Source organism: Anser anser (assembly GCF_964211835.1).
Source record: "Anser anser genome assembly, chromosome: 5".
Lineage (NCBI taxonomy): Eukaryota > Metazoa > Chordata > Aves > Anseriformes > Anatidae > Anser > Anser anser.
The window spans coordinates 15,443,581-15,462,279 of record NC_139725.1 but is presented as its reverse complement, the minus strand read 5'-3'; the positions used below and the strand labels follow the sequence as shown (position 1 = coordinate 15,462,279).

The 18,699-nt window shown below is 37.9% G+C and overlaps 1 protein-coding gene across 8 annotated transcripts in view; it reads right to left on the bottom strand.

Annotated features, from left to right (window-relative positions):
• Window positions 1-18,699, bottom strand: part of LRRC4C (leucine rich repeat containing 4C) — a 515,355-nt gene that overhangs the window by 387,086 nt on the left and 109,570 nt on the right. For 2 of the 8 annotated variants that reach the window (XM_083836597.1, XM_083836600.1), the window contains exon 1: window positions 17,561-17,993. The exons of the other annotated variants lie outside the window; for them this stretch is intronic. The gene's annotated coding sequence lies outside the window, so the exon portion shown is untranslated. Of the gene's footprint in view, window positions 1-17,560; window positions 17,994-18,699 lie in introns of those variants that run through there. 8 annotated transcript variants of the gene reach the window in all.

Below are 18,699 nucleotides of genomic sequence, written 5' to 3'. Positions count from 1 at the left end.
GTCAGTATGCCTTAATGTTCTCCTCAAAGCTCTACCGTCTGGAGTTAAATTATCAAGAACTTTTCAGACCTTCTTCCTCAAACGTTCCTCAAAGATGAATACTGAGAACGTTCTAGTTGTCTGTACAGGAATGAACCCCAAAATCTTAAAATGCTTAGCAAAAGCTATCAAATAACCCTTTTTTGTTTCTTTTTTTCATTGGTTGATACACTCTGAAAGTCTCAGAAAAGGTTCCCCTACCCTAATAAGTATTTAACTTTCTTAAGTCTCTGAAGGAAAAAAAAAAAAATCATAAAACTTTTATCCAGATTGGCACTTTTCCCCCCACTTCCGAAGATCCACAATAGATATTTAGGTATGACAGAAGAAAAGACATAAAGGTATCTTAATTCAGGCTGTTGGATAGCTTACATTTTTTTCTCTCTAATATATATTTTGGAATAGATTTAAAGTCAAGCCTGCCTTCTAGCAGGACCTAGTCAAGATTTATCTTAGTTACTAAAGACACTGCAATTACTAAAGACTATCTGATGACAGAATTCTAAGAGATGAATGAGGGGCTTTAGACCAGTTCATAACATGCAAATACATTCCACACTGGCAATTGCAGCAGGGAGCCCCAGGATTCCTTTACTACTCATCTGGGGCACCAGTCCCTTCCCAGATCAGCACAAAAGCAGCATACAGAAACCACATTCTCCAGCTCTGCTTCTCAATGACCTTTTTCTGATGAAAGCTTAGAATGAGGATTCCATCCTCGCTCTGCATTCCCTGCCAGACACTTAAAACATTTTTGTCCGAAATTTTGCATTATTGTGTTCTTTTAGCTCTTGTCATTCTGAGGTCCCATTTGCATTTTATATTCTTCTATTCATTACTTCAGCAACATGTCATTCACCTCTCCAGTGTTCACTGGGATTTTCATAGACGCAAGAAACCACAATCATTGTCTCTCCCTACTTCAAATTTGTCTCCTCTTCAAAATGAAGTCTTGGTGTGCCTAACGTATGTGAGACCTACAGGGCAAGTTCAACACAACTAAAGCACAGCTTCTGGTCTTCTTTCCCAAGCATTATTTTAACTCTTTACTCTCAGTCCTTCATATTAACAGATCAACCTCCAAAGCTGGGAGCAGAAACTATGAGACCGCTACAAAGATAAGAAGCCAGCTACCTCTCATATAGCACATGCTACCACACGCTTAATTCATTGCACGATTCATCCTTCCTTGTCTTTCCTCTTACTGCTACATCCCACGTGCTAGAAAGAGGCTATCTCCATACTAGAGTTGACTAATTTTATTACATTTCCAACTGTGCCCATTTATCATTTTTTCTACGCTGTCTTCCCCTTCTCTTTTGAAGAGTACTCCTCATAAACACTCCCTACATCATTTCATTAGCAAGTTTCACATTCCTCTTTGCAAATGCACTCTGGCATCTATCATTTTGTTTTGTACAAAGAAAATGCATTGATAACAGGCCACTGTGTGCTTATACCACATCTAACAGGGAGACCAACAGCAACCCATACTTTTTTGCATTTCACTGCACTATGAATTCTTGGTAGCAATACCAAACCATTTTTGTATGGAACTTCACAAGATCTAACGTAAACATGATACATTCATTTGTTGGCAAAAGTGATTTCTAATAAAACAACATCACAGAATGAAGATCTGTAATGTGGCTGCATTTGATAACTTCAACTTTGTGCAAGACAGATCTATCAAAAAGATTAAAAAAATAACTATATAAAAATATAATTTAGCTATATTCTTTCATTAGATCCAAATCAGAGTATGGGCCTCACTATTCTTCTAGTCTGAGTTCTCTTAATATTCACTGAATCACTGAAATGTTGATTTCCAGCTATGTAATTGGCCCCTTTAGATATGTAAGGAAGAAAGATATTAGACATTTAATAGTATAATATTTGAGTTTATTTCCTGTACCTATAAAATTGTATGCCATTTTGTTTATAGTATGAGATGGGACTCTACATAATTAAAATGTTCAGTTTTAATGTTTTTTGTTTTCTTTTTAAATCCTTCACGTTGCATTGCCCTTCACTTTACTTTTTACACTTACCCAGCACTGAGCCTTAAGAGCTGGAATTTAAATCTTTTATTTCTGTCTGCTTACTGGTCTTCATAAACACACTAACCTAGCAATGCACAACGCGTATCAAATGTAACTTCAGCTTTTGCCCATAATGGCCAAGCAGCTGAAACCCTGCTATAGTTTTTTCATTCTGACATTTTATTTATTCTTAAGGACATATCAGCTTTACAATGAGTTTAGAAAATGCAGCTCTGACCCAGACCCAAAAGAATTTGTGGAAAAAATAGGTACTTCAACAAATAGTATAATTTGCAGTTTTCCATCTTTTAAACAATCTTATGCAACACAATTAAGTTGGGAAACAAATCAGACCTGTAACTGCCCTTACTGCCACTCCTGGATCATACATTTTTGAAAAAAGGAAGTAACTACAACTCCAATTACAAGTGGGGTTTTATCAGCTTATGAAATATCATTAACATTTACCACCACATGGAATCTGCTTTTTCTGTCTCCTTCCCACAGTGGATGGTCTGTTCATCTTCCTTATGATTTACACTCCAAAGAGACCACACCACATTTAAATTGGTGACTGAGTGTTCCATCCCCCTCCCCAGCACCTTGAAATATTAAATTTCCTTTGCTTTCGTGCCAAAACAAGAAAAATTCAAGAGTCACAGCTAGGCTTAGATATTTGTGCTGAGCGGTAGTTTGTTCCTCAAGTAGTTTTGTGTATTACTCAAGAACAGTTATTAATTGTGAACAACATTATATTTACAATTTCTGAAGTTTTTGATGGAATGGCAAGAGCAATGCGAATATCACAAGTGAAGGGAAGCGGTACGACATGAACAAGTTGAACAAAGTTGAACATACACTTATTACAAATTTATGCAAGGAAACCATGCCTTGTAGAAATAAATGTTAAGACATTTCCTACCATTTTGATTACATTTCTGGTTCTGCTGCAGACCAAGTGCGTGATCTTCTGTAAATTCTGTAAACTTCAATTTTCAAGAGCTTGGCATGAGAATACACAGTTCCAGTTGAACAGAAAATGATGCTTAAAAATTCTGAATCCCTGCCTATCACTGTTCTCACCGTACTAAGTAACTGAAGCATCTTTTATTCTTACCAAGATCTGACATAGTCCAGTGATGAATGTCTTAGGAAAGCTTTAAAGTAAATAAATGGTAAATTGCAAAGAAATACGCCAAAGCTATATGATGCTATATTACTCTTAATTTAATCACAGAACTAGTTACCTCAGCAAGCGAAATAAACATTTTCTCAGAACTATTCCAATGGAAAGAAAGGAATGAAAATATTAAAATAATCATGCTTCTGTGTCTGTGCTTATATACTACTTGGACACTATAAAAGCATCTTAGAATAATGGTGTTTACCCACTCTCATTCCACTACATTGAGTTCTTCAAAGAATACTCAATATCAATCTGGCTACACTTAGACTGAATTGGTGGCATGGGGTAAAGAGGAGCACTAACAGTAACTATATTCAGTGAATTTTGAATTTAGCATCAGAAAAAACACATATGCTGCTTAGTGTTTATTTAATGTTGTAGTGGGTTTACGTGGCAAGGTTTTCGTAGCAGGGGGCCATACGGGTGGCTTCTGTGAGAAGAATCCAGGAGCTGCCCCATGTTAGATAAGGGCCCCGCTGCTGGTCAGAGCCGAGCCAATGAAGCGATGTTGTTTGTGCCTCTGTGAGAATATATTTAAAGAAAAGGAAGAGATGAAAAAAAAAATGCTGGGGAACAGCAGCTGGGAGAGAGATGAGTGAGAAGCAGCCCAGCAGACAGCAAGGTCAGTGCAGCAGGAGGGCAGGAGGTGCTCCAGGCACGCAGCAGCAGTTCCTCTGAAGCCTGTGGAGAGGCCCCTGGTGGAGCAGGCTGTCCCCCTGCAGCCCACGGGTCCCACATGGAGCAGATCTCCACGCTGCAGCCCGTGGAGGAGCCCCCGGTGCAGCAGGTGGATGTGGCCTGGAGGAGGCTGCGGCCCATGGAGAGCCCCCGCAGGAGCAGGCCCCGGGCCGGAGCTGCAGCCCGTGGAGAGGAGCCCACGCAGGAGCAGGGGTCTGGGGGAGCTGCCGACCATGGGGGACCCGTGCTGGAGCAGTTTGCTCCTGGGGGATGGACCTTGTGGTATAGACCCATGATGGAGCAGTTCAAAGAGCTGCTGCCTGTGGGAAGCCCAGGCTGGATCAGTTCGGGAAGGACGGCATCCCATGGGTGGGCTGCCCCCACGTGGAACAGGGGAAGAGAGTGACCGGGAAGGAGCAGCAGAGACAAAGCATCAGGGACTGAGCACAGCCCCCATACTCCATTCCCCTGTTCTGCTCAGCGGGAGGAGGTTGAAGAGGGTGGATGGGGGGAAGGTGTTTTTGGTTTCTTTCCTTTGTTTCTCACTTCTCTAGCTTGTAAATAACAGGCAATAAATTTTACTGTCTCCCTACTGTGAGTTAGTTTTGCCCATCATGACAATTGTTGAGCGTTCTCCCTGTCCTTATCTCAAACCTTGAGCCCTTTGTATCGTATTGTCTCTCTCTTTCCCTTTGAGGAGGGGGGAGTGAGAGAGCAGCTGTGGTGGAGCTCAGCTGCCCACCTGAGTAAAACCACCACCAATGTTGATTCCAGTACCTAGACGAAGAAAAGAGAGAAAACACTGGCTTTTTAGGAGACAGTTCTCTGACATCAAGGTGAATATTCAGAGTCAATGGGAATAAGTTAGTTCCAAGCAATGAAGAAATGGAAATGAAGGAGAAACAACAGTGGAAATAAGAAGGAAGATGAGGACTTTTCGAGGAATGCTACCTGCAGAAGATGAAGAGAATGAAAATCGCTTCTATCACTAACAGAAAAATGGCTCAGTACAGATAAGTGAATTCCTTCCATTAGGGAATGGGCTGGTTAATGAAATCTCAGAAAATCTGTTCAGCTCAAGCTGCAGCAATTGTAAATGACAACTGTAAAAAAATGTGTCTCATGTTCAATTTTTGAGTAAGAGATTTCCTATTTGTTTAGCAGTAGTTAGGGGTACTAGGCTGGCAGCATTATGTCTCCCAGCAGCCCACGTCAGACAGCCTGGATGATGGCATGACCATTTGAAGTGTCAGAAGGCTGGGTGCTGCCCACACTGCAATTTAAACCACTGTGAGGTGTCTCGTGCTCAGCAGGACTACGACTGTTCTCCACAGATAGATATGATTCCTCTGTCTTCAGTTGGATTTGTAAACAAATTCTGCTGACATAATTTGAATTATTTTTTTTAATCCTCTCTATAGTAGAAACAAGGATGCTCTCCTCCCCAACACTCCTTTCAGATTATTATCACTGTATGCTAGAGATTCGCTGATAAGCAACGCATCTACCAAAAGCAAGTATTGGAGAAAGTTAGCCTGAATTCAATTAATATTCAATTTAGAATTTAATTAAATTAGTAGTCTGAAATAGAAAATTGGAACATTTTAAATACTGATTATGGTTTTCTTTAGAAAATAGGTTTTGAGACAACATATTTTGCATTGTGAGACTTTTAAAAACCATTTAATTCATTCATAACAGAACTTACTTGAATTTTACCTAAATTAAAAGGAAAATAGATTGAGAAGATAAAAATACTTTCTTAAAAAAGAGTTTACATCATGTCTCAGCTTAGGCGTAAGTGCAGAACTGTTTTGGATGATCCTGAAACAATTTTTTTCCTTCAAATATTTTTCAGTTATGCTGTCAGACATTTCTTTCTTGCTCTGCTCTAATACTACTATATTGTGCTGACCTTCTCTACCAAACTGTAGTAGGGGAGCTACCAAGAGACTGTTTGAGCAAGCTGTTAGGAAAGAGAGGAAAGCAGCAAAAAGCAAATAAATAATTACTCTCCTGACACCTGTGGCCCTAAAAATGAAATAATGGGACAGACAGAAGTATGCTCTGTCCTGGAACCTCTACTTTATCCCTTCTTTGGGCTTTCTGATATTTTTGACAAGGTTTTCATCATCTCTCAATATCGATATAAATATCAATGAGAATTGCACATCTAAACAAGGAATTACAAAGATTAAAAAAAGTTTCTGTATGATATAAAGATGATGGCCAATCTTAATATTTTTGAAGGTTGAGATGCTCAACATACTAGGTTGTAACTGCAACCAGGGAGTAAAAACTCAGAAAGAAGCTGCTGAAAAATACAGAACAAGCTATCAACAAAGCAAGAGGAATCTGCTAAGTAGGGAAAGTCAAATCAGTCCCAAGAAATTTACACAGGATAGATTACAATCTGTCACGACAGAGAATTCAAAATGATCCAAGAAAAACACCTAGACAGAAAATCTGTGAAGCCCCAAAGTCAAAGTCCCCACAAGCAGCACATGGCGCTACACATGCTGTAACAAACAATGCCAACAAAAACAATGTTCTTCTGTACTGTGCGTGCAACCCACTCACCTTGTGCTTTACAAACATCAGACCCACCCCCGACACTTAGGCATAAGAGCCCTAAGCCAGCATGTGTCACCAAACCCCTCTTTTCATTGATCTTCCAAGAAATATCTACCTCCTCCTCTAAATCTGTTCTCTCATCTCTATATATCAGTGTTGTCAACAGTCATACACAAAAACATACCTTAACTACTTTATCAGTCTCAATCATTTTACAAGAAATATTCTGTGCTTAATTTTCTGTTGAATTGCATCTTTTGCAGTCCTAACACCAGGTTGGTGTAAATCACCACTTTGATAATTGGGGAATTTTTCATGTTATTTTTAGTTATTCATGTTATTTGTAGTTGTACCGCAAATAAAAATAGCTAATCAACCAACTATGCGAGTGAATATTATTTATTGTGTTAAAGGTTAAAATTGTACAACCAGGATCTATCGTGTATTAGGTCATTATAATGCCCACCACTTCAGTAACAACCCCGTTTTGTAACAAGTGAGAAGTGTTGCAGAGTAAGACCTCAGCGCCAGTGTATGCTCAAAAGCATTTGCTGGAGCCACAGGAAAAAAATAAAATAAAATTTAACTTCACAGAGCAGGAAGATATTCATAGAACAATTTGACAAATACTGCAGTATGGCTTTGAAATGTGGAAATGTCCACTCAAGTAGCTGTGACCATGTTTTTAAGAAAAAATATGTGCTAGACAGATATTGGACAGAAAGCTGACCTAAAACTGATGTGTGAGGGGATATGAGATAGAATTGGGAAAAGACCCCCGACAGCAGGAACACAACATATGGCCAAATGCTTTTCGGACATTAAAAATTCTTTTTTTTGTAGCTCTGCAAAAATGTTTTATCTACTTCACTCCATGAGAAATGAGATCTCAAAATGAAGCATTTTACTCTAAAATTTGTTTTTAAATAAGCATTATTTTAAGAAATTCTACTAGTCTGTGGCATTTACTGCCACGATAAAATAATCTTGGAATCTCAGGACCGACCAAAACATCCTTAAACCCACAATATTATTTTACTCAACTAATCCATTAAACAGGGAATGCATGTCTGTGAGGCCTGAGAGCTTCTCTTAAGTATCCCTTGCCCTCCACCCAGAAATAGCTTTAATTTGTAAGAATGCTTCACTTAACATAATATGAAGCATTTCTTTCTCCTCTTTATTTAAATTTCTTTACATAAAAAAAATACAAAATAAAAAAGAATGTGCTTTTTCATCATGAATGAATTCAGCTTTTTATGCCAATGACAAATTATTAAAACAATCAGTATCCCTTCCCCTCCCCCCCCCCCCCCCCCCCAAAAGTATTGCAAGGTCATAAAGTGAAGAGAGATAAGATCACAGATGGCAATCTCTCCCCTCAGCCCCCACTGCAACTTTTATCACAGTAGCCTTATGTGTAATAAAGAGATTTATTACATATCCTCTACTGTGTTGCTTTAGTTTCTGAATATATATACTAAGGAAAATTAAGTAATAAACATCTTAAATTTATATCAGTTAGTTTAGGCATACTAAAAACTAGAACTCTGAACACCAAAGCATACAATAAATTCATACGAAGGTAGTTCATACAATAAGGACATTCTTAAAATCTGCCTTGATTAAAATTCTTCAAAACAAACTGATGTCTTCTGCAATATACCTCTAAGAACTATGAGGTATTGTATAGAAGCCTGCTGAAAAGGAAGAGAGAGGGAACCATAAACAAGACAGAACCCTTAAATGACAGAATAGCAAGTTAATGTAATGTTTTGTCTGTTTGCATTCAGTTTTTGTACTGTGCCATTCTCAGGCATCCTAAGTTTTAGTTTACAGAAAATGCTGTTTCTTCACTTCTCCTACTACTGCTCAGTTGTTCTTTCCCTGGTCCAGACTCTCTGAGTTTAGTAAAAGCAGATGAGACTGTCAGGTTCCAGTCTGAGATCTTTCACTCCTACTACTTTCCTTCCCAAAGTCCATATGAAAATCACAAATACACTAACTCAGTTTGAAAGGTTAAATTCTAAACCAAACTTGAGAAAAGCAGTAAGTTTTCCAGTATGTACTAAAATCTTAAGGAGGAACATGCTGTGTTTCTAGAACTGGAGAAGCAATTCAGGAAATTGCTGAAACTGCAACACTCTTAACAGGGGCCTTGTGTCTATGGTGCAGCTCACTAGGCCACACTACACACAATGTGCTTAGGAGGACTACTACCAAAACAGGCCTGGTTTTAAACACTAAAGCGTGTCATGTAGGCAGCGTGACAAATGTGACACCACTGTTTCATGCTTGATGCTACAAGCAATCTTACTGTTATTTAACCTATTCCAGATCAACCCAGTGCAGAAGGAGAAGCAAACTCGTAGTAGGTGGCTTTGCAGGCAGTAGGCCTTAGATGCTAGCAACGCACAGTCTGTGACAAAACTCATTAATGATTAGTTCAGCAAAGACGTGCTCTGTAAAACAAGGACACACCATCAGAAAATCCTTAAGAAAAAGACTTAAAATGCAACTTCTAGCACTAAGTAAATAACTAGCAAAAAAAAGATAAGCCTCTGAATACTGAGAGGGATGAATACTGAGACAAGACTCAGAAACATGACATTTGAGTGTCTCCTCAAAGTTCATTCAGACTGTGCAAACCCCTTGTATTTAAACCATTTACCCTAGAGTAAACCACACCACAAAGGGACAAGCAAAAAATGTATGCGTTAGTGAAGCAAACAAGACCTTACATTTTCTTTGTCTACTATTACATTTTATTAGCACACAAATTACAAGAGGGCACTTTCAGAGGGCTTACACTGATCATTGGGTCCTGAAAGACACAGACGAAGGAAAAGCAGTTTCCCTTGAAAAGATTTGTGTGTTTGTTGGCTTCTTCCCCCCCCCAACTGAAATCTGGTTTAGAGCACAGCCCTACAAGCAACTGTATTGCTATGTTGGTTATAACAATCTGCAGTGGCAGCAAAGAGCCTCAAGGTATGTCAGGATACTGCCCATCCCATGTTACAGGGAGGCCTGTACTCTAAGCCACCCAAAGCAGGACTGTAAAACACTCAGGTTTTGTTTGTCTGCTTTTTCTAAAGGATCGTGCAGAATTCTGAAGGGGAAAGGGTACATTTTTGGTAATGGGGAGTGGCTGCGATCGGAGAAAGCAGCATGTTCGTGTGAACATCAACCACCATGCAACATGTCTGAACAGAAGGTAATGAGGCCCTGATGCTCAATGGACCTGTGCTGAATACAGCAGTATTTCTTTTCTAGAAGTGTAAAGTTTGTCAGATTTAGAAATATTATCCACAAATCAGAGCTTAAATTCAGTAGCAGTACAAGTTTGGGACTGCCTCTGTCTAAAGTGGGGAACACCACAATCAACTTCTTTCATTAGTTCTATGTAAAACAAACCCTAGAAAATACAAATTCTCTGCCCCACCCCCCCCACCCCCCCCCCCTTTCCTGAGGCATTTTGGTTTTGTTTTCTATTATTATTATTATTTTTTTGTGGGGGTGTTTTTGTTGTGTTTTTGTTTGTATTTTCTTCTAATGGTTGACGCCGGGTGTATGTACATCATTTACCCTTCTCTATAAAACTTCCTTCTAGTTTGTTAGGATAAACCATACGAAGACAGCAAATGAGGCTGGGGACTTCGCAATGACTGACAGCTAAAAAATTACTTAATAGACAATTCCTTAAGTGTAGCATTCCTCATTCTGCCTCTTCATTAAACCAGTCAGAACATAGTTAAGCTGCCTTTTTTTTTTTTTTTTTTAGGCTCCTCAACTGATAGAATGGTGGCACAGTGTTTAACTTCATGTTAGGCCAGTACTATATTTTTGTTCATTTTCTCTGTAATAGCATGTATGTTATAAACAAATTTTTTCACCCTACATATATATTTGTTTTTCCCTAAAGCAAATTAAATATTACGGTGGAAAGATTCTAGACAGCAGCCTCAATACTAGCAAAAATTTAAAAGTTAAGCTTAAATTAAGCTCCAAAATTCACATTTAAGGCACCTACAGAAACATGTGAGTTTCATAATAATGAGCAGTATTAAATCTACTATAATGGCAGCTGCTGACTAAGAAGTTGCAAATGCTACGCCAACTTCTTACCTGTCTAAAAAGGGATGTTAGGCAATTAGTTTTTTTTGGAAGTCTTTGTCACAGTACAATATCATTAATTACCACCCACTTACGTAGGTATTCTTCATTAAACTACAAAATGGATTAAACATTCTGGCCCAATATCAGTCCCCTGTTTTCAGAGGAAGATGAATACAGATCCCACATTAGTGTCTTAATGGAGGACACAAACTTGTATAGATGTGTGGTCAACTATCAATATCCATCTTTATTAAACCTACGAGAAGGAGCAAACAAATAGAATTTTAACATATAATCAGTTTCAATACAATCTACTCCACATGCACCCTCGGAGCGGTGAAATTCCTCTCCTAAATGTTTCCCCCATTCTAAGATGAATTCTTATAAAGAGGGAAACAGCCCTTAACCACTGGTAATCAGATGGTGTAAGATCAGCTTAGGTGAAGGAGACATGATTCACATCACTGCCCTAAATTTCAAGTTACAGAGTCATAATATCCAAAGGATATTTATTTTCATTAATGAGAATGCTCTGCCAACAGGAAAGGCTGATGGAAACTGAAACCCCAGGTTGGGTGACACCCGGAGAACCAGGCATACACCCAGCCACAGAGCTACAATGGAAAACAATGGAAACAAAACAATGGAAGCTTTGGCTATCCTGCAGCAGCAAGACATTCCTGATTTATCTACAATACCTCATCTCCTGTGTTGCCTAATCACTTCTTATGTATTTTGTACCTATGTATACATTTTCTTTCCTCTTTCCACTTCACACTTTTTTTTTAGTAAGTTTTCTTCATAAATATCAAGAAAATTTTACATTCTAAGCCTGTCTTTGCAGCACCCAACATTCCTCCCAAGATGATCTTAGGTGTGAGTATGTTAATTACCACTCACACACTGGATTGGAGGAATCAGCAGCTTTTCTACTACTTTAATTACTTGCAAATATTTTTACCACCACTTTGTCTAGGACATGGATTAGGGTCTCACTGTGCTAAATGCTATGCAGCAGAGAGGCATCCCCTGGAATAAAGTGTTTCTTTTAAGCACACACTGAGACAGCACATGGACACAGGCCAGCAACCAAAAAATAAGCCTTTCAAAATGTATTTTGGTATCTCAGCATATCACTGGTCTGAGACAACAGAATTCACACACACAGAGCAGAAATCCAAGAAAAGCTACTGAGGGAACTGGCAGTGTATCCGCTACCACATTGCAACAGCCAACATAACGCTCACTTTCTTTGTGCTAAGCTTCTGAAGAAACATCTCTTGTATTTGTAAATGGGGAATTCAGGTGAGAGATGAATCCAGGCAGCTGTGTAACAGCATACACCAACATAACAGCATACTTTGTGCAATGCAGAGTTGGCTACACCTGTGTTTCTGTGAGGCACAAACAGCACACTGATGCACAGATACCACAAGATGTGCTAGACTTGTAAGTGGGCTGCAATCCTTTTCTCCTATGGTCAAACCAAACTTGCCGTGGTGAGGCTTTTGTTTATGACAACCTCAAATACCTATTTGTGCACATCGTGATGCTGATGCTTACATACCCAAGCACTACTTCAATTTCCAGCACACTCACTGCTCACGTAAGGAGTGCTAGCACAAATCAGCTTCAAAGTAGTGAAACGTTATCTGCAGTATCCAAGTTTTTTCAGCTATGTACAAGCTTGGGAAAAAACATTAGGTTTGCTTAATAGATTTCACAGATCGAAGCTACCTCATAAACTTAAAACATGTAGTGCAAAGAAATTTATTATTTATTTTTTTTTTTATTAAAGCTCTACCAGAAGTTCATTGCTACTTGAGAAAGCTTATGGTCACAATGCTTAGATGCTTAGAATTAGTTATAGGATTGGGGGGGTATTATTTTCACTTTTTCAAGTGTTCCCACTGCTGAATCAATACGTAGAGCACAGATGCGCAGAAGCTGAGGCTTGAAGTCACCCCTGGAGGTATCTGGTACACCAGACAGGCACTTGGCAATTACACCGTGCAAAATTAGCCCTTTTAGACGCTAAAATAGGTGAAGGAGATGCCAGTGCATCACTCAGCCCCTTTGTTCATCACTCATGCTTCAAGAGATGATCCCAGCATGACACCTAGTGGCAGCAGCATATTTAACCCCATCAGTGCCTCTACAGCAGTGCTGTTTCCAATAGTCACACCTATTTTATTTTTAATTTTCATTTTAAAAGTTTATTCTAGCTTACTTGCAGTTTCTTGGACACACTGAGAGAAATAAAAGCCTGAATACTCTCAAAAGTAGTGAACAGCTTTGTTTTCTTCACTTTTAGCCAGAATTAACTGAGATATATCAACAGCCTTTCTAAAATGCTAAATTCTGAATAGTCTAACATCCACTAACAAGTTATATGTTCATTTTTTTTTCTCCTTCGTTTCTGATCAATGTCTAAGGGATAGGAATTTCCCAACTAAATGACCTTAACAAGTCTGTCAATCCCTCTGAATTTAATACTATGTACACACTTTCTAAATACTGCTTTGCCTCCGTAACTTGAAATAAGACCTAAAAAAATCTTTAGGCAACTAATTACCACTGTCTTACTAAGTCGGGAGACCTCTTCTCTTTCCAGCCTTGGGCTTCAGTGTCTGCACTACTGGGGTGGCCAAACAGGCACAGCTTGCCTCCGAGCCCCCCGTCTGCTCCTTCCACCAACACCTTTATCAAGAATCAGTAGGTCAATATAAAATGCCAATATGATTTGGAAATCCAAGTTTCCATTTAGATGATAGGGATGAGGGTCTGTGATTTAATTACCCATCATACTTGGAAGGTTAAAGGTGCTGACGTAGCTACGATTTCAGCAGCTACTTGCGGAAAATTACAAAGGCACCATAAGAAGTTAAACAATTTAAAGTAACAAAATTGGACAATTTAAAAAGGAACACTATATTTAGTTTTGAGCTCTCAAATAGCAAAGTACATTGGGATGGAATTTCCATCTGAATATGGGTTGTGAATTTATAAATTACTTCAAATATTCCTAATGTATGAACCTCTACCCTCTGTCTCTGCAAAGAAGGGCAATGCTTCTTCAGTGTTACACAAAAAAAGAAATTCATTATTATTATTTTTATCAGCACCTAAACTACAGTTTGGATGCTTGGTTGGCAGAAGCAGGAAATCCCCAAAGTTTCCTTATAACTTAGAATAAATATTTGACAGTTCTCACTAGAACACAGGTTTTGGGGTGTGTTTTTTTTTTTGCTTTTATTTTAATTTTCTTGCTTAAAATAAGGAAGACCAGCAAGCAAATCCAGCAACCAATAATAAGCCAGAATAAATTTTCAGGTGATAGTCTGATAGATATTTCAATGAACTTATTGAACAGCCTCAGGGAACCTCAGACTATCAAGACTCGATCACAAAGTATTGAAGCAGAAAAGACAACAAATTTAACATCTTGTATTTAACTGCCCTTTACAGAAGCATTATTATATAGCCATATTTACAGCCCCTAGGCTGACAGCTTTCTTTTCATTTGGAACTAGAATGTTTTTGTTGTTGTTGTTTTCCCCACTTCTGATTGCATCTAGATTGAAATTGCAGAGAAAATGATAGCAAATTTGACAGTTTCTATTCTGAGCAAAGTTTTTGGTAGTTCGTATTTTCATTCTAATTTTTTACATAAAGAAGGATATAATCTATTAGTCTCTTCCTTGGGAATCAAAGCTTAAATTTCTTAAACACATATTAGTAGTATAAATATATATTGCTATTGCCAAAAGAAGCCAGATTTTTTTTTGTATTCTGAAAGAAAAAAATAAGTGATGCCACATTTTTTTTTTCAAATTCTGCATCATTTCATGAAAACACTGAAGAGCTTGTGACCACAGTTAGTCAACACTTTAGTCACTAGTCATATAAGCTAAACACCAATATCAATAACAAGGTTCTGAACAAAAAATAAATGACTTAGCACCTACAGTAAGTTAACTCTGAGCTGCAAAACCTCCAAGGAGAAGATTTAGGTTTTGTTTTAGAACATAAATCACACATGCAGCCTGCAATAGAACATATTATATGTATATAAACTATATTTTATATACAGGCATTATAGGTATTATCTCTAACATATAGATGTTAGATGATCAATAAAGGCCTGATTATATATACATACCTATATATGCACACACATATATACACATATGTACGTATACACACAGTCTCTCAAGATTGTCACCTTTTAAACACTAACAATATTGTCTTTTACAGCTTTATCTGCTTTGTCTCCCAACTGGTAGCATCCATTTTTAATCCTCTCACAGAAAAATAATTTACCGAATTAATGCAGTGATGTTATCTCCGAGATCAGTAAATTTGGTACCTCCACTAATTATAAGAATGTAAAGAAGCTTCTTACACAAAAATTGCAAGCCATTATTATTTGATATGCAGCAATGTTGCTCCTATTAGCTGTATGAACCAGCAAAAGGCTATTACGAACAGGTCTTATGCCTCTTTTATTTATTTATTTATTTATTTTAAAAAGAGGAATAAAACAACTATAACAGCAACAAAAAACTCTGTGGCACTAAAGCAAGGCTCATTAATTTCATTAATTTCCAGGTCAGAAGAGGATCTCATGTCACTATCTCTTCAGCAAGCTAGGACTTTATATATATACATATATATAAACAACCACCAAATAAAAAACAACAACCAATTTCAAACTACTTATTCTCAAATTTAGGGAAATATATTCTTAGACTGCAGTTATGTCCTTAAGGCTTAAGGTTCCTTATTAGTATATGCAAATACACTAATGGAAAGGAAAAAAACAAACTAGAAATATTCCCGAAATAAACAGCATTTTGCTATTTTCCTCTTCATTAGTACCAACCCCCCAGACACTAAGTCCATAAAATAAAAAATAACAAGTAAACCGCTTTTTGGTTTTAAGAGTGCTTCTTTGTTTTGTTAGAATGCTAACATTTCAAGGCCCTTAAAAATTATCTGCTTGACTACACAGTTGTGTGCATCAGGCTTATTTAACCTAATCTGCAACTCTCCTGTGTGGGAGTAGTAGGCTTAGAGAAACCCTGCACTGCCTCAGACTGGCTGTGTTCTGGAGTTAAGGTGGCTTCATTGCCCAAGGACTGACAGATGGATTCCCCTCTCAAAGGGCCTCCTCCAGGGACAAATACCCTTCTGCAATCTTCAAGAGACACTCAAGAAAAACATGAACATGATCAGTCAATGTGTTAGTAGTCTAGTGCTTGCACACAACCAGAAAACATTTGATATTGCAAGGCTTTTCAGTCTTGCAAAGAACGGCATAAAAAAACCTCAATAGCTGGAAGACAGTAATTAATACTCAGACCTTAAAAAGAGAAAAAGAACGATGCAAATTCACGGTAGTAAGTGAAGCTCTACATTGAGATAGATTACCAGGGCAATAATAAATCATTCACAGCTTCACGTATTTAAAGCAAGGTTGGCTGTCTCTAAGGAGTGTGCCTAACATTTGTAGCATCTAAGATACAATCAGTAAGAAATTCTATAAACTGGAGAGAGGATGGATATTAAATAGGTTTCTTAATCATCAGAGAAATGAAATACTAACAGACTTCCAGCTGCAGTATTGAGATCATTTTATGTTTGATAAGTATATGAAAAGAATTTTCAAGCAAGCTTCCTCTTATAAAAGTGAAAACTGACTTTTGTGACTCCAGAGGTTCCCTTCCTGTTATATGCCAATGAATTAAATTTTATTCTTACCTTTTCTTGAGAAATTACAAAACAGTAATTATTAGAAAGCAACAATTTTGCTGTTATTTTATGGATATTGAAAATATTTATAGAGGTTCAAACAACTATTGAAATCCCCAGAGTGAAACACTCTGAACAAGCGGCATCTACTTTGAAAGTATACGGATAACTAGAAAGAGTTTAGCAGAAAGGCAGGTAAGAGAGAAACATAAACCAGGAGTACAGAAAAGCAGTGGAAGTCTTTTGCTTCAGGTCTCATTAAGAGAATGTGAGAACAGAATAAGTACCCTGTATCTGAACCCTGAACAGTAGCCGAAGACTAACGTTTAAAGGTAAACAAATGAAAAAGACAAAAAAAAAATTCTTCCCCTAAACACTCTTTTTCCTACAATACAGAAAAGGGAAGTCAGGAACAGAATGCAAACCTCATTTTTGATCCAGACTTAAAAAACAAGATCTGCATAGTGCACAATATAAATATATATAAACATATTTTGATAAACAAGTAGGTATCTGCATAAAGTAACATATAGTACATTTAAATCCTGATAAGACAGAACTGCTGAGATGGGATAACTTGTGAAAAATAATCCCCAAGAAATTGGCCATTACCACCACTTAGGACTATTTTTAGTTCATTATTTTATTTGGTTGACTCCCTAATAAACTTACTCAATAGTTTTCTTAATTGGCTATTTTTAATTTATAATTTTAGCAAACTACTGAGCTAGCTAAGAAATATCTATTCAGATAAATTTCTTTTACTTGAAATTACTGCCAAGTGATTTTACCATCTGGACATTTACCTCTCTGAATCAAGTGAGTCACCACCACCAAAATAATTAGTGTCACATGAGAAGTTGCTTGAAGGGAAAAATAAGAAAACTAAAGTTAATTTTTCACAAGTCCCTAAGCAAGATATGAGCTTTAATTGCCATTTTCAGAAGTCCCTGTTCCTCTCATTTTCTTTAACTGAAACATAAACACAGGCACTTATCTGAAGTATTAGAGCTTAAAGAACTACCACCTGCAAGCTGTGCCACAGTAACTGGCAAAACTCCCGTTCTTAAAACGGACCAGCAGACTTCTCTCCAGTCTATCTGGACTCATAACAGACTTTCTGAAGACACCGTCAGTCTCCCACACGCACCAGCCATGAGCCAGAACTTACCTGCTTCACAAACTCAGCCAGTTAAACACAACAAAGCAGTTGGACTGCTTCGGATACCTGCATCCCAAACATATTCCTTGGTTACCTAAACTAAGATGAGTGACTAAGTTCGGTGGATAAGGAGCCTTCCTGAATGATGTACTGTTGACTGCAATTTTAGGATGCAGCATCTACCAGACTTTCAGAAGGATGAGCATGGGTTTGTAACATCACCTTCTCCAGCATAAAGCAGTGCATTTTTCCTTCTTCACTGCAAAATCTAAGATGGGGTTCAGAAAGACATTTTCTCAAGGGACAGACCTTTAACTCCCTAGTTTGAGAGGGTTTGCACATTTTGAAAAATAGCAATTATTATATTTGTCCCCAGAACAAAATAGGTAGGCATGCCACTTATCTGACAAGAAAAGGCAGCTCCTCTACATGCTCCTGGCTGGAATCTAGCTCAGCTCAGTAACAGTAAACAGGAAAGGATGCCTACCCAGCCCCCCTCCCCCCCTTTTTTCACCTCCACCTTGGCAGGGAGGGGAAGGAGGTGCTATTGATGAGGTGTGGGGTTTTTTGTTTGTTTTTTGTTTGTTTGTTTTGTTTTCCCCCAAGGAAGCTTCTTGTTGCAATCAAACTTCATTGTGATGACTGTTGCTACATTAGAGCTTCAGTAGACAGAAATTGCTGATCTCATTTAAGAGTTGCTTTTCCAGACCATGGAGGAGGACACTGTCAGAGCAGTGACAAAGGAAGATTGAGTTGTTACAGACACAGCAGTACCTGCTTCAAGATAAAGGGGTCATCACAGAAACCTACCGAGGTGACTTTGTACAAGTACGCATTACCACCCAGTAAAAGCAGATCTGGAACATTTGGAGGTGACATTGCATAAGTCATCAGTTCCAGTTCTGCATTACCTACAATACACAAAACTTACCACTAATAACCAAGCTTTCCAAATACTGTTAAATGCAAAAATTGATATTTTGTGTTTATAGACAATAACAGTGAAATTACTGTACAATTTTTCTTTTCAGGCATTTTCATTGCTCAGGTAAGGTACTGAAACAACATTGAAGACAAAAGCTTAACAGAAGTAATTATTAATAACAATACATAAAATTTTTGAAAGGCAGCCTTCTGATCCATGTAAT